Raw genomic sequence first — 12,500 nt, 5'->3', positions numbered from 1 at the left:
CACTAGTAATAAATTGCTCCAAAGTAGACAAAAGTTTCCAGATTCCAAATTATTGTAGTACAAGGTAAGAACTGAAAAAAGAAAAGAGAACTAAAATGGAACTAGAACAAGTATCAAAGTACATTATCGGGACTCGTTTTTTTGGAGGGGGTTCCCGGGCTCACCCTTCGCTAAGCCACTTTCTCCTCGTGTAAATTGGGTAGGACTTGCGTTCGGAATAACATCCATAGTTCATCATGTAATAGTATTTTCATTATGCCAATGTTGGTTTGATATAATACGAGGTCAATTTAATAATAGATAGGATTGTTAACAGATTACAATAATCTCATCTTTAATGAAATCAGAGAAAACATTAAGCAATTACATTTCAGAAACAAAACCTTACAAACATATTAAGCAGCACTATACAAAGAGTAACGTAATAAATAATTTAAGGTTCCTACAAAATGGATTAAAATCTCATTTAAGGTCGGCACAATTTTGTCACTGTCTTCTTTCACACACTAGATTTATACAATATTTCACTCGCTTCAATTTGCAGTTTCTTATTTTCTCTTCTTTCGTCTTTGTTACATTCATCTATCTACTTGCACACCAATCTATTTGCAAAACTTTGACCACCTTTTCTACTCTGTGATAAATCTACTATGGCTTATTTTGCACCAACAAAGGACATTAGGAATGCATTGCTAAAGAATCCAAAATAAGAGGCATAGGGAGGAACTGAACCATTAGAAATGTCAGTAAAAATACCAGAATATCTGGAAAAGAAGGAATTAGGATAGATTTTAAATCAGCCCAATATTACCAGACCAATTAAGTATGTTAGCTGCAGATGACGAATTATTGTACTATCCGATTTTCATGTTTATTCCATCTTATTGTGTCTTTTGTTTCTATTTGCAATTGCCACTTTGACTATTGTTTAAGGAATTGAGAAAGTGTCGAAAAGATTTTTAAACATATTACTGAAAAGCAACACTTACAGTGGCGTATTTAGGAACGGGCTTCCGGGCTTAATTTTCACATTTTCAGGCAAAGCTCCCCCCCGAAAGTTAGCAAAGTCCCTCCCGAAACAAAATCGTAAATACGCCACTGAACACTTATATTATATATTAACTTCAAAGATATCCGTTTGGGGAATTAGCTACTAAAATTTAGCGATTTGCGAAAAGACTTCACAGCATAACAAAGTAAGTATGATTTAGAAATCACTCCTGTCTCGATTAGTTCGTATCCTATAACATTTCATCTAGTATATTGTTATTAGTTTTATTTTTATTTTCACTTGTTTTCACTTGTGATTCTAACGTGATAATAATTGTAAATTTTTTCATGATTTAGTCTTATTCCACCACACTATTCAGCGTCCAACTGAAAAGTTTAACACGTATAAATGTAATATGTTAACGAACTTTTTACAACAACTTTATTGTTCCACTAGTGTTCAAAGGATGTTGAGCTCTCGCCATCAGGTTCCGTTGAATCTGTCTGTTAAAAGGCCCATGCTAGTTTCTCGTATTATTTCTGAAATTTGCACATCAATGGCAATAATCGCCATTATCATCATTGTTAAGACAATCAGTATCGTCCCGGAAATGCAATCCCACACACAAAGCGTTTCAGAAGTGGCCATGTTCATTGCTGTAAGTCGTATGTATTTATCTTCAAACATTTTCAACGAATATTACGAATAATCAACAGATGAACACACAGACTAACCGACAAACGATCTGGCAACACTTCTTTCAATATTATCACTGAATAAAACACCACACTTACTGATAGAAGACACAATACTAATGAGAAACTGTTTTTCGAAACGATGAAGACTTATAGACAATATTTTCCAATTACAAATAATAAGGCCAAGAATACGAAGAATGCCAAATACAAATATTTGTTACTCGTTTGTGTAATGATATGTAATGTGCTTTGTAAATAAAACTTGAAGGGTAGCTCTCAATTGCATAGAAGAATTTGTTCGGAACATATTTTAGTTCCGTGTCAATGAACAAGTGCAAGGCTAAATTCCATTTCATTCTATAGAACAGCGTTTCCCAACCTTTTTCAACTTGCGGCACACTACAGACGTAACTTGAATTCTCGCGGCACACTCATAGATATTATTATTATTATTATTATTATTATTATTATTATTATTATTATTATTATTATTATTATTATTATTATTATTTGTAAATGTAAAATACCATGGTATTTTTTTCTGTGATTACTGATCATCTCACAGAGATGAAAGCTCGATTACTGGTTTTCCCCTATGCTAATTCATTATGCTTAGGGCTACGTATTTTTTATTCTAATTTTAAAATAGAAAAACAATTGCAATGAAATATAGGACTTGAAATATAGGACTCAGATTTTTAAAAATACACTTTCTTTTTCGAAAACTGTATCCAACCTTTCATTAAGAACGAAGATCACTAAATAACAAACGTACAAACAAATGTTTCGTACTTTTAACTTTGCTGTTTTAAGCAAAACCGGTGCATATTATTGCAATCACACAGCTTGCGATGCGTCGAAGTCAAAACACAGCTTTTGAACAAAGTGTTGTTGTGTCATTCACTTGCGAATGAGTGTTCTACGAACGTTCACTTGACGCATACCGTAAAAGTACTTCCATTTTTCGGTGTTAGTATGACTCTCAATTGAAGCTTAACATAGCAGCTAACAGTGGAAATGTGTACGAGTCGAAATACTGTCTGCTACACAGTAATAGATGTAGAATAATATATTAGAATTACAGTAATTTTTTCCATATTAGAAATTCATAGTAATGTGAAATATAAAAATATACATTTTTCTCTTATGTCTTGCAATTTGGTTGCTATAGAATTAATATTTTTTTTCTATTTCCTCGCGGCACACCGGTTGGGAAACGCTGCTATAGACTATAGTGTCACACATCTGTGAAGGTTCACGAGTAAATGAAACTGATGTCATATGTCATAAACGATGACATTAATATACAAATTATAGTTGAATGTTATTAATTGAACCAGGAGCGTTATTTCAGGTTTCACTTACGCGGTCGACGGAAGAAGGTTGCTCATCGAGATAAATTGAGTTTTTCATTATGTAATACTACACTATTGAGTGAAAAATATTCGTGGGACGTAAAACTCAAAGATTTCATTTTTTTGGGGGGGGGGGGAATGAATAATACATTTCTCAAACTCAGTTGAGGCCATTGTCCCTCTGACCTTTCTCTAAATGGCGACCATAAATTGAAATAGTATTTGTTTACGTTGTAATCCAATGTAGTCAGTGGCGGATCCAGGATATGATCAAGGGAGGGGCTAAACCATAGTTTGCTGCTTTATCCAGTGTAAAGCAGGATTGAAGCCCATTTTATCCAGTCTATACCTGAGCGTCAAGTGGGGGTTATAGCCACCTTGGATCCGCGCCTGAATGTAGTCGAATACTAGTAGCTTATCTACTAAAAATGGGAACGAAATGTTCAGGTTCATCGATTTCCGGACTCCTTCCCCACCCCCACCCCCCCAAAAAAAAACGCAACTTGGCATTCATTTATACATTTAAAATTATATGGGCCTTATGCAGTCTTTTTGACATATGATTAGTGCCATACTAAGGGTTTGACTAACGTATGGTTATGAAGAGTGTATTTAGAATCTCTGGTTAGCAGTGGCGCTGATTGGACTTTAAAAGTGGGGGGGGGGGGCATGACATGATCTGAACATTTGTATATCAATGTTAGTTTTCCTGGATGTTTCTAATACTTCGTTTGACGAGAGGTTGTAGGCCTATAACTAATAGCATACTATCTTCTTAATTTGAAATACCATATAATGTATTTCATAGTTTATTACAAGGATGCAAATAAGCACTCGCCCACTCGCCCGGGGCGAGTGGTTCATCGGTGCGGGCGAGTATTTAATACCATACCGAAGGTAAGTAAATGATTTCTATTGTGGGATGTGGACTAGTACCATTTTTCTTGGGTTAGTAAAATTGTATTGCTTATTTGCATCCCTAGTTTATTAAGTAAATTGACAAGAGCAACGCAAGTTGGTAAGCTACTAACCCTTTGTACTCTTAAACAACGAAAGTGTAAGAAGAAATTTGATTCCTTGCTTATGAAGGTCTTAAACTCCTGTCTGGCAATTTCTGTGATCAGATTATTTAATAACAAATTTGCAAAACGTACATAGAAAGAAGTTTCGTAGAAGTTATATTGAAATTGGGGATTAATGAACACCTTATATTTTTAATTCCACACATGCCTTTAAACGTACTCTTAGTAAATGAAAGACAGTAAGCTAGAGCATTTAAAGAAATACGAAATTGTAATATTAATGGCTTTGAATTGCAATTAAAACGCAATTCCTGTGGCTTTTTTAACTGCACGGGAAGACAAATAACCAATACGAACTCACGCAACGGCAAATATGTGGAACCATTCTTTTCTATGAACCAGTAATACATACAAATACTTTACATTTCCAAATGAAACTATATACATTAAGAGGTCACTCCAAAAAAGTGGGGGTAACTGCCCCCATAATCGCCACCCCTGCTGATTTACACGTAGCAGTTGACTAAGTTAATCATATGGGGTTAATTAATTTAGACCCTAGATCAGAGGTTACCCTGGATTAGCCACAATAAACTTATATTATGAGAATACAAAGGCAATTAACTACCTGTCTTTCCTTCTTTCCTTTCAACTCATCGAGTGAATTAACTATGAACCAGCTATTTAGCCGAGTCGTCTACAATAGCAGAAGTGTTTCTTAAAGTGAACATTGAGAGGTGAGTAGAAAATTTTCACTTTTCCGAGGGCAAACAACTGATCGATAAATTATCTTCCATCGTAAATAACATAATCCTTCTATTGTTGCAAATATTAATTGACTTCTACTTCTTCATGCCATAAATATAACCCTCAGAAATTAATACATTAATTATAATCCGATTTCATAACTATTTGAAACTTGTTGTGGTGTCAAACCACAAAGAAAACATTTCGAATTTCATATATTTTTTATTTTTACAAACTACGTATCAAGGATGTTATAAAGTATAAATAATAAATACTGATATTGATTTCAGTCTGATAGCTCTTTCTGAGATTACTCTCGATAGAAGACTGTATTTTCGAGACGAGACGAGACGAGACAGGGATTTGTCTCGAATTCCACAAAATACACTTTACCTCGTTATTGAAGTCGAGATTCCTGTATCGTGCTCGGTGATAATTTCAGACGAGTTTCCTCAGCGGGATTTGAGTTTGAGTTTAGCGTTCCTTTCAACAGCAAGGCTATATGAGACGTGGACCTATAATTGAACGTGGAATCAGAATCACCTGAGTTCCCGCCAGGAATCGAACCTGGATTCGAGCGCCAAAGGTGTGCACTGGAAGCTTGGGAGGGGATTTCAATGCACAGACGATTATAGCAGTACTGGAAAATATACTGATAACCCTTATTGAGTACAATCGGAGCTTTGCCTCCGTGGAAGCGCATTCTGCAGCTCCGGGAGGGAAATTTCCCCAGTTCATCCCCTGAAATAATCAATGCTCGTACGCATACCCGTATACGGAAACAAAATATTCATTACATTAATAGGTTGATTTTGTCCTAAAAAGACCTAGAGAAAATGAGAATGCAAGTTATTAGAACATCCTGCCCAGCAATCTTAAAACAATGTTGTTTTATTTCCACTGTTTATTCTTTGCGGTTTCGTTTTATCCTCAAGGTTGCTCAGGTGACCCAGAAAATCATAAAGTAGTCTTATGAAATAGAGCGCCTCGTCATCAAACTAAATAAATAAAGTATGCGCAGTATGCGGACTCAGCACAGAACAATATGACACTCCTTCACGTGGTTCCAATATTTATTTTCAAGTTTATATTTGTGTGCATTCTAAAGGTTACATTGCTGTTCAAAATAACTTAATTCTCTTTGAAAAACCTTGTAGGCCAGTCTTCCAGTAATGGAGCAACCGAAAAAAGCATTGAACTTGTATAATATTAACTTCTTTATCACCTTTACTGAAAGTGTAGAAATAAAAATGTATGCGTTATTTGCTGGACATTAAAGATGCAAACCTAGAAGGAGTAATCAGACTGGCCCCTCATCTACAAAACTGTAGGTAAGGGAAGGACAGTAAAAAGATAAACAGTGTAGCTCCGCTACATAACGCACGTCAGCCACGAGCCGTGAAATTAGGAACCGTAGGCAGGCCAGAAAGCAACAGTTCAAAGTTGGTCGAGTGCTGGCATGACGTGACTCTGGACGATGGAGCAATGCATCGTTGTCGAATGCAGCAACTATTTCCAACAGGTTTCTGCCTTTGATCGCAGAAGAATTGTGGCATACTATCCGTCCGCGTGGCACAGTAATACGGGAAGGTTGCGCAGTGATTTGTATACCCACGAACAACTTGACATCGTCTGGCGGAGCGAGACTATTTGAATTACGTCCGTTGTTGCAGATCCCTCTGACTGCATAGTATAGGCATGTGCGCTTATAACTATGACGTGAAAGTTACACATAGAGTGCTAAATGGCACGACAACCTCTCCTTGTGCAAATCCGTCTTCTGATTACAGCATCATGATGTCTAGTGGTATCTACATCCTGGTTTAGCGCCCCTTTCAGCAGCAAAACTGTATGAAGATACATTGGCAATGAGCTGGACAATTCTTGCATTCTGCATCATCGGACCGGAAGTTATGGTAGGGTGTTATTAGAATCTTTTCCTGTTGCATATAATACGTATTTACGGGTCTTTTGTCAGACAACAGCACATCGATGACGTGTTTCGATCCGTTATTTTGATACATTTAGTGCATGTCCTGTATGAAGTCATTTTTATTAGAATAATGTGCAGCTGCACATGGCACTCTACGCCCCATACTTCTTGAATAAATATTATTTTAAACTGTTTCCTTGGTCAGCGCAATCACTTGATCTCACCTACTAAACACAACCGTGATTTCACAACGCTTTGCACATCAGAAACATCCCCTTCCTAAAGTTGATGAGGTTTAAAACGTGCTGCAGACGCATGATGTGCATCTGCAAGATATTTAATACCCAGGAAGACATTTAATACCTCATGCTCTCTGATATGTTGTGTCACTGACCAATGGTTTTTCTGTTACACTATCTCAGCGCTGACCAAAGATGCCGAACTCCGCTGGTGCTCATCAGTTCAAAACTCACGGTGCTCCTTTGACGTTAACCTCACGAAGTGAGCGTGAGGTAGAATGAATGTGACGTCCAAATAGTGCGAGTGTAAGGTTGAGTGAACGTGGTATGTTGTGAGAGTGATATTGAAATATAGTGAGTGTGAAGTCCAAATGGGGAGTAAGAGGGAGAAAAAAAAGTTGAGTTGATTTTGAGTTTAACGTCCTTTTCAGCAGCAAGGCTATATGAGACGGGACCTACTGATTAACACACGGAATCCGAACCACATGAGCTCCCAAAGGGAATCGAACCCGGGTCTCCCACGCCACAGAAGAGAAAAAGCGCTATTGGGTCATTAATATTTATACTACATTCGCAATAATAACCCTAAAATAAAATGGCAACAAAAATTGCATCCAAGTCAAGAGTAGATAAGCTCTTGACATGAGTCTGTAATTGATTAGGGTTATTCTACACATTTCCATGACGTGTCCAATTCATGTCGTGGTCTACAAAGTTCATTCTCAGACTGACATTGCAGATTGTTTGGGTTGGCTTATTTAGTTCTCACATGACGTGCCGTGCTCAGACATATAATAATGCAGAAAAAATCTAGTCATTTCGTCTGATCAATCTGACTTCGAATATAATTGAGTTATCTTAAGAGAACAGAATTAATCTTTAAAAAGTGGGTAGACTATAAATTAAAATTAACTCCAGAGTAAATTTCTCACATAATTTCAGATCAATATGGCCTGTTAGCTCAGTTGGTTAGAGCGTCGTGTTAATAACGCGAAGGTCGTGGGTTCGATCCCCTCACGGGTCACTTTTCTTAAGGGTATTTCTTAGGATTGATGACTGTTTTGAATATTATAAAGTTCCTGTTCTACTAAGCTCTTATGTGTTTGGCAGTGACGAGTCCTGAGTTCTACAAAAGAGAGCTCGAATTGCTGCAAACTAACATTTTACATTTCTCCTAATGGAATATATTCCACAATCATAAATCCACTACATGTCTTACAAACTTCGCAAAGTTCAGTCTAGATATTATAATTCACTACAGAGAACTCAAGCGACTCAAGAAGAAAAACTACTGAATATAGCGGAAAAAATTCACTTGCCTACACTGCTGAACTTAATTTCTCGCGTTCAATATCTCAATTGATTTATGAAAATAACTCGATTTCATACTAGACACTTGCAAAACGAGGGAAACGAAGGGAGAAGGAACTAAGTGAAGTAAATATTCACAGGTGTTATTAAATTCCGACTTTCAAACGTGCATTAAAATGTTATATTTTCTTCGCGTGAATTTGTATGCAGGTGTTGCAGCAGAAAAATTATCCTGCTATAATCTAGCGCGTTTACCTTCTCTGCGTCCTTCCGTGATCTCTTCTATCAAACGAACACATTCTTCCGATGTATATGATGATATGCAATCTACTATAGAGGAGACCGGGGCTTGTTGTGACAGGGGCAGGTTATGACAGTTATGTTTCTATTAAAATTGCAAACAATATACACGATCTGGCGACGCTGATTGACGCCTACAGTCACGAATTCACAGTCTATTGTTTCCCATCAGTGTGAGTCGCGCCCAGCTGACCTCGCAGAAAACCAGACAATGGAAGTTTATTGTCTAATTAATTTTATTAATTTTACATAAGGGATATTATTAATGTTTTGTTAGGAAGTGGATACGTTATTAGTGTTGGGAAGAAATGTCCGATTTCTAATACATAAAATCATTAGCACACTGTTGATTGTATATACATCAACGTTTGCAGATTTAGACTGGTTTCTTTTGCATATGTCTCTTGTGGATGAGTGTACTCAAGGGATCCCGGGTTCGATTCCCGGTGGAGACACAAATGGTTCGGACCCCACCTTAGTTGTAGATCTCTCCTTAGGACGTCATCACCATCGCATGGAAAAGACAGGCAAAGCGCCATGGGTTCACCATGCCCAGATACTTTGAATCAAAGACTGGCCTTTGGACAGAACACCACATCATCATTAACAATAACATCCTTTTGCATGTAATTTGCAGCAATTTGAATTTTAATGTTTGCTTCAATCGTTCTCGTTGCAAATGGTACGAACATATAAAAGAAAGAGAAAGGCCCGATACCAATTGAAGTGCACATAGATGCAGCACGAGCATACCACGAAAACAAGTGATCTTCAAGACAAGTGCAACACAATATGAGGTTAATAGACAGTCACTGTACAGATTCTACAAGAAGCAATTTGTTGCAGGTAATTAGAACCTAGGACTCAGCTTAATTTGCATGGAGAAGAGATTCGACCGACTTAGATTTCATGGTAAAGGCCCTACTGCAAGTATTGCAGGAAGTAATCCATCAGGTTGGATGACAGGAGATCTGTTTGTGCAATTCATGGAGCATTTTGTCAAACATACAGGCAGTTCTCTTCAACATGGTGTCCTTTTGTTTTTTGATAACCATGAATCTCATATCTCAGTGCAGATAATCAATTATGTCAAGAAAAATGGTGTTATTCTTCTTTCATTCCCACCTGACACGTCCCATAAGCTGCAACCCCTGGACAGAGGAGTATATTCTTCATTTAAAAAGTTAGTTTCAAATGTAATGGATGCATGGATGGAAAACAATCCTGGATGTGGATTTAGTATCTATGACATTCCGACTATTGTGAAAATGACATTTCCTCTTAGTGTAAATCCATCTAATATTCCTAATGCATTCAGAATAACTGGTATATATCCCTTTAATAGAGACATTTTTACAGATGATGAATTTTTGGAACCGCAGGTAACTGATCGTTACATTGAAGATGATGACCACATTATAAAGTTAGCACTAGGACGTACTTCGCTAACACATCACTCAAGTTCAACAACATCCTCATCCTCAACGAACTTTTCAGGTCATAATGAAGAACAAGAATCAACTAACATTACATAAGAATTGAATTCAGAACTCCCAGATTTACCTGTGAGGAAACAAACCAGCCTTATCCAGCAACAAACCGTAAAGAATTTGAAACCTTATCGACTGTTGTCAATAGACCTTCTACAGGTAAAGAAAAAACACAACTGTCGTCTATGAAAGTAATGCCTTAAGACGAAACGTCCATAAATGATAGTAACCCTCATCATGTTATTCTCAGCGCCCTTCGTCCGTTACCAAAAGCTATACCCAGGGAAACTAAACGAGGAAGGAAGAAGCAAGTGTCCGCTTTACTCACTGATACTCCAGTTAAAGGAGTATTAGAAGCAGAGGCAGGAGCAATACATGAAAAGTCTCTGAAGAAAGGTATAAGCCGTAATATTCTGAACGTCTCTATGAAAAAAAGGGATGAAAATTTCAAAACGTAAAAGTGATAGTGACGATGATAGTGAAGGTGATTATTTTTGTCTTGTGAGTCTGGAACCATTTTGTAATTCCAAACCCAGAGAATCGTGGGTTCAATGTGTTGACTGTAATCAGTGGTTGCACGAAGCGTGTACAGAAGGTAATCCTATTTATGTATGCCACAATTGCAACTCGGACGATGATAGGGGGGTCTATGTGGTCTAGGTTTACATCATAAGTCATTTCTGGAAGAAATTGTAATTCTATTATAAAAACAGTATTAGGAAGGAAGTATTGTTGGCGCATTTAACTGTGTACGATAACGATAATTTAGAAAGAGTATTCACATGAGGAATTGAAAGTAGTTTCTTTATGTATGCAAAATATCTTTTCTTAGGAAACATTACTTTTGCGTTATGTTTAGCACAATTTATATTAAAATTACATTGGAGAAATCGGGCACATTTCCTTCTGTCACAACTTACCCGATCAAAGTCACAACCTACCCCAGCAAGGGGCATGTTATGACAAAACATTTGTGTTTGTCTTTTCCTATTGTATTGTTCTTATAATGAAAAATACAGATGCAGAAAAAATTATGGAAGTAGTCTAATGTCCAAACTTTATTTTAAGACAAAATTTTCTGAAATTTAATAAAAATGAAATCCTACAAAAAATAAAAACTTATTTTTGTCACAACAAGCCCCGGTCTCATATAAGTGCGAATATGCTCCGAGTGTCAGAGAGACAGGGATAATGATGGTGAAGTAAATGATGGAATGAAGAAAGTGGAACACTTAACGAAACGGGAAAACTTCGAGAAAATCCCACACACACAGCGTCTGTCCAAAAAATAAAACCCATTTGGCGCGAACGGGAAGCGAACCATTGACCCAATCGCACAAAAGGTGAACCTTCTACTACTGAGCGACAGTGACGCGTTCTTGAAGATCGTGTATTCTTTACAAGATTCATTATCAGTACTCGTGGCTCATCTGTAAATTACTTTTACATATAAAATAAGTGTCACTTTCTTATAATTTGATACTACAGTGCCATAATTTTGGTTAAATATTTTATACTTCATTTTCTATTAGTTCTATGGAAACTTGTTTTTTCAATTCATCACTCTACTACTTTATAACAATATCAGCCAAACTGGTAAGAAAAACTGATGATTGAAACACTGTTTCAGTGCAAGAACGTGAGTTTTCTTCAGAGTTAAAGAGGACCGAGTCTTGGTTTATACATTGACCCGCCATATACCGGTGATTCTCTTTTGAGTAACTTTGAAATCAACATCCTGTCATATACCATAATGTGCGTAGCAGTTGAATACATTCCTTCACAACAATCCTGTAAATGTACTACTATGAGCAAAATAAATGACGCGTCTCTTTATTTTGAAGTTTTTTGAAAATATCTCCGTTTTCTTTATATGTTCGAAATTTCGGAAGGTTTCCCCAGCAGGACAGGTTAATAACAAACCCGTTTTTAATATTTGTGTTAGATATTAGCTTAAAATAAAGAAATTAGAAGCAAAAAACATTAAATCGACAGAAATCTCGAGAATTACCAACTCTGCTAAAGTGGGAAATTTTCAAGAACGCGAGGGAATTCTGCAGTTCAACACGAAGCAGCGACATCTATGTCATTGAGAGAAGCGTGGATTAGATCTACAAACGAAAATTTTAACGAAATATTTCTAGTATGTCTTATTATATGCATTATCAGCGAACTCCAAATATATGAATCCATGCTAAGTATTAACGTATAGATAGTGCAAATAGTGGAAATTACCTATGGAAAAAGACGAATTGTTAGCCCAATCGTAATGAAAAATCGTCTTTACTGTAGAACAGGTTCAGCTTACGTAAGAAAGCAAATAGCTCAGTTAGATAAAGCAACGAGTTTGTATACCGAAGGTAGACGGTTCGAATCCCGTGGAAGTACTGTTGTCATTTTTATCACTAAGGTTA

At 36.7% G+C, this 12,500-nt stretch overlaps 1 non-coding gene across 1 annotated transcript; it reads left to right on the top strand.

Moving 5' to 3' along the window:
- The first annotated feature begins 7,935 nt into the window (after positions 1 to 7,935).
- On the top strand, positions 7,936 to 8,009 carry TRNAI-AAU (transfer RNA isoleucine (anticodon AAU)). The gene has a single exon. It is a non-coding gene; the product is annotated as a tRNA-Ile (tRNA).
- The last annotated feature ends 4,491 nt before the right edge of the window (positions 8,010 to 12,500 follow it).

The sequence above is a fragment of the Thermobia domestica genome, chromosome 2 (genome assembly GCF_964235325.1).
Source record: "Thermobia domestica chromosome 2, izTheDome1.hap1.1, whole genome shotgun sequence".
NCBI lineage: Eukaryota > Metazoa > Arthropoda > Insecta > Zygentoma > Lepismatidae > Thermobia > Thermobia domestica.
Note: the sequence above shows the minus strand (reverse complement) of the source record. Positions and strands in the feature narration are given on the sequence as shown.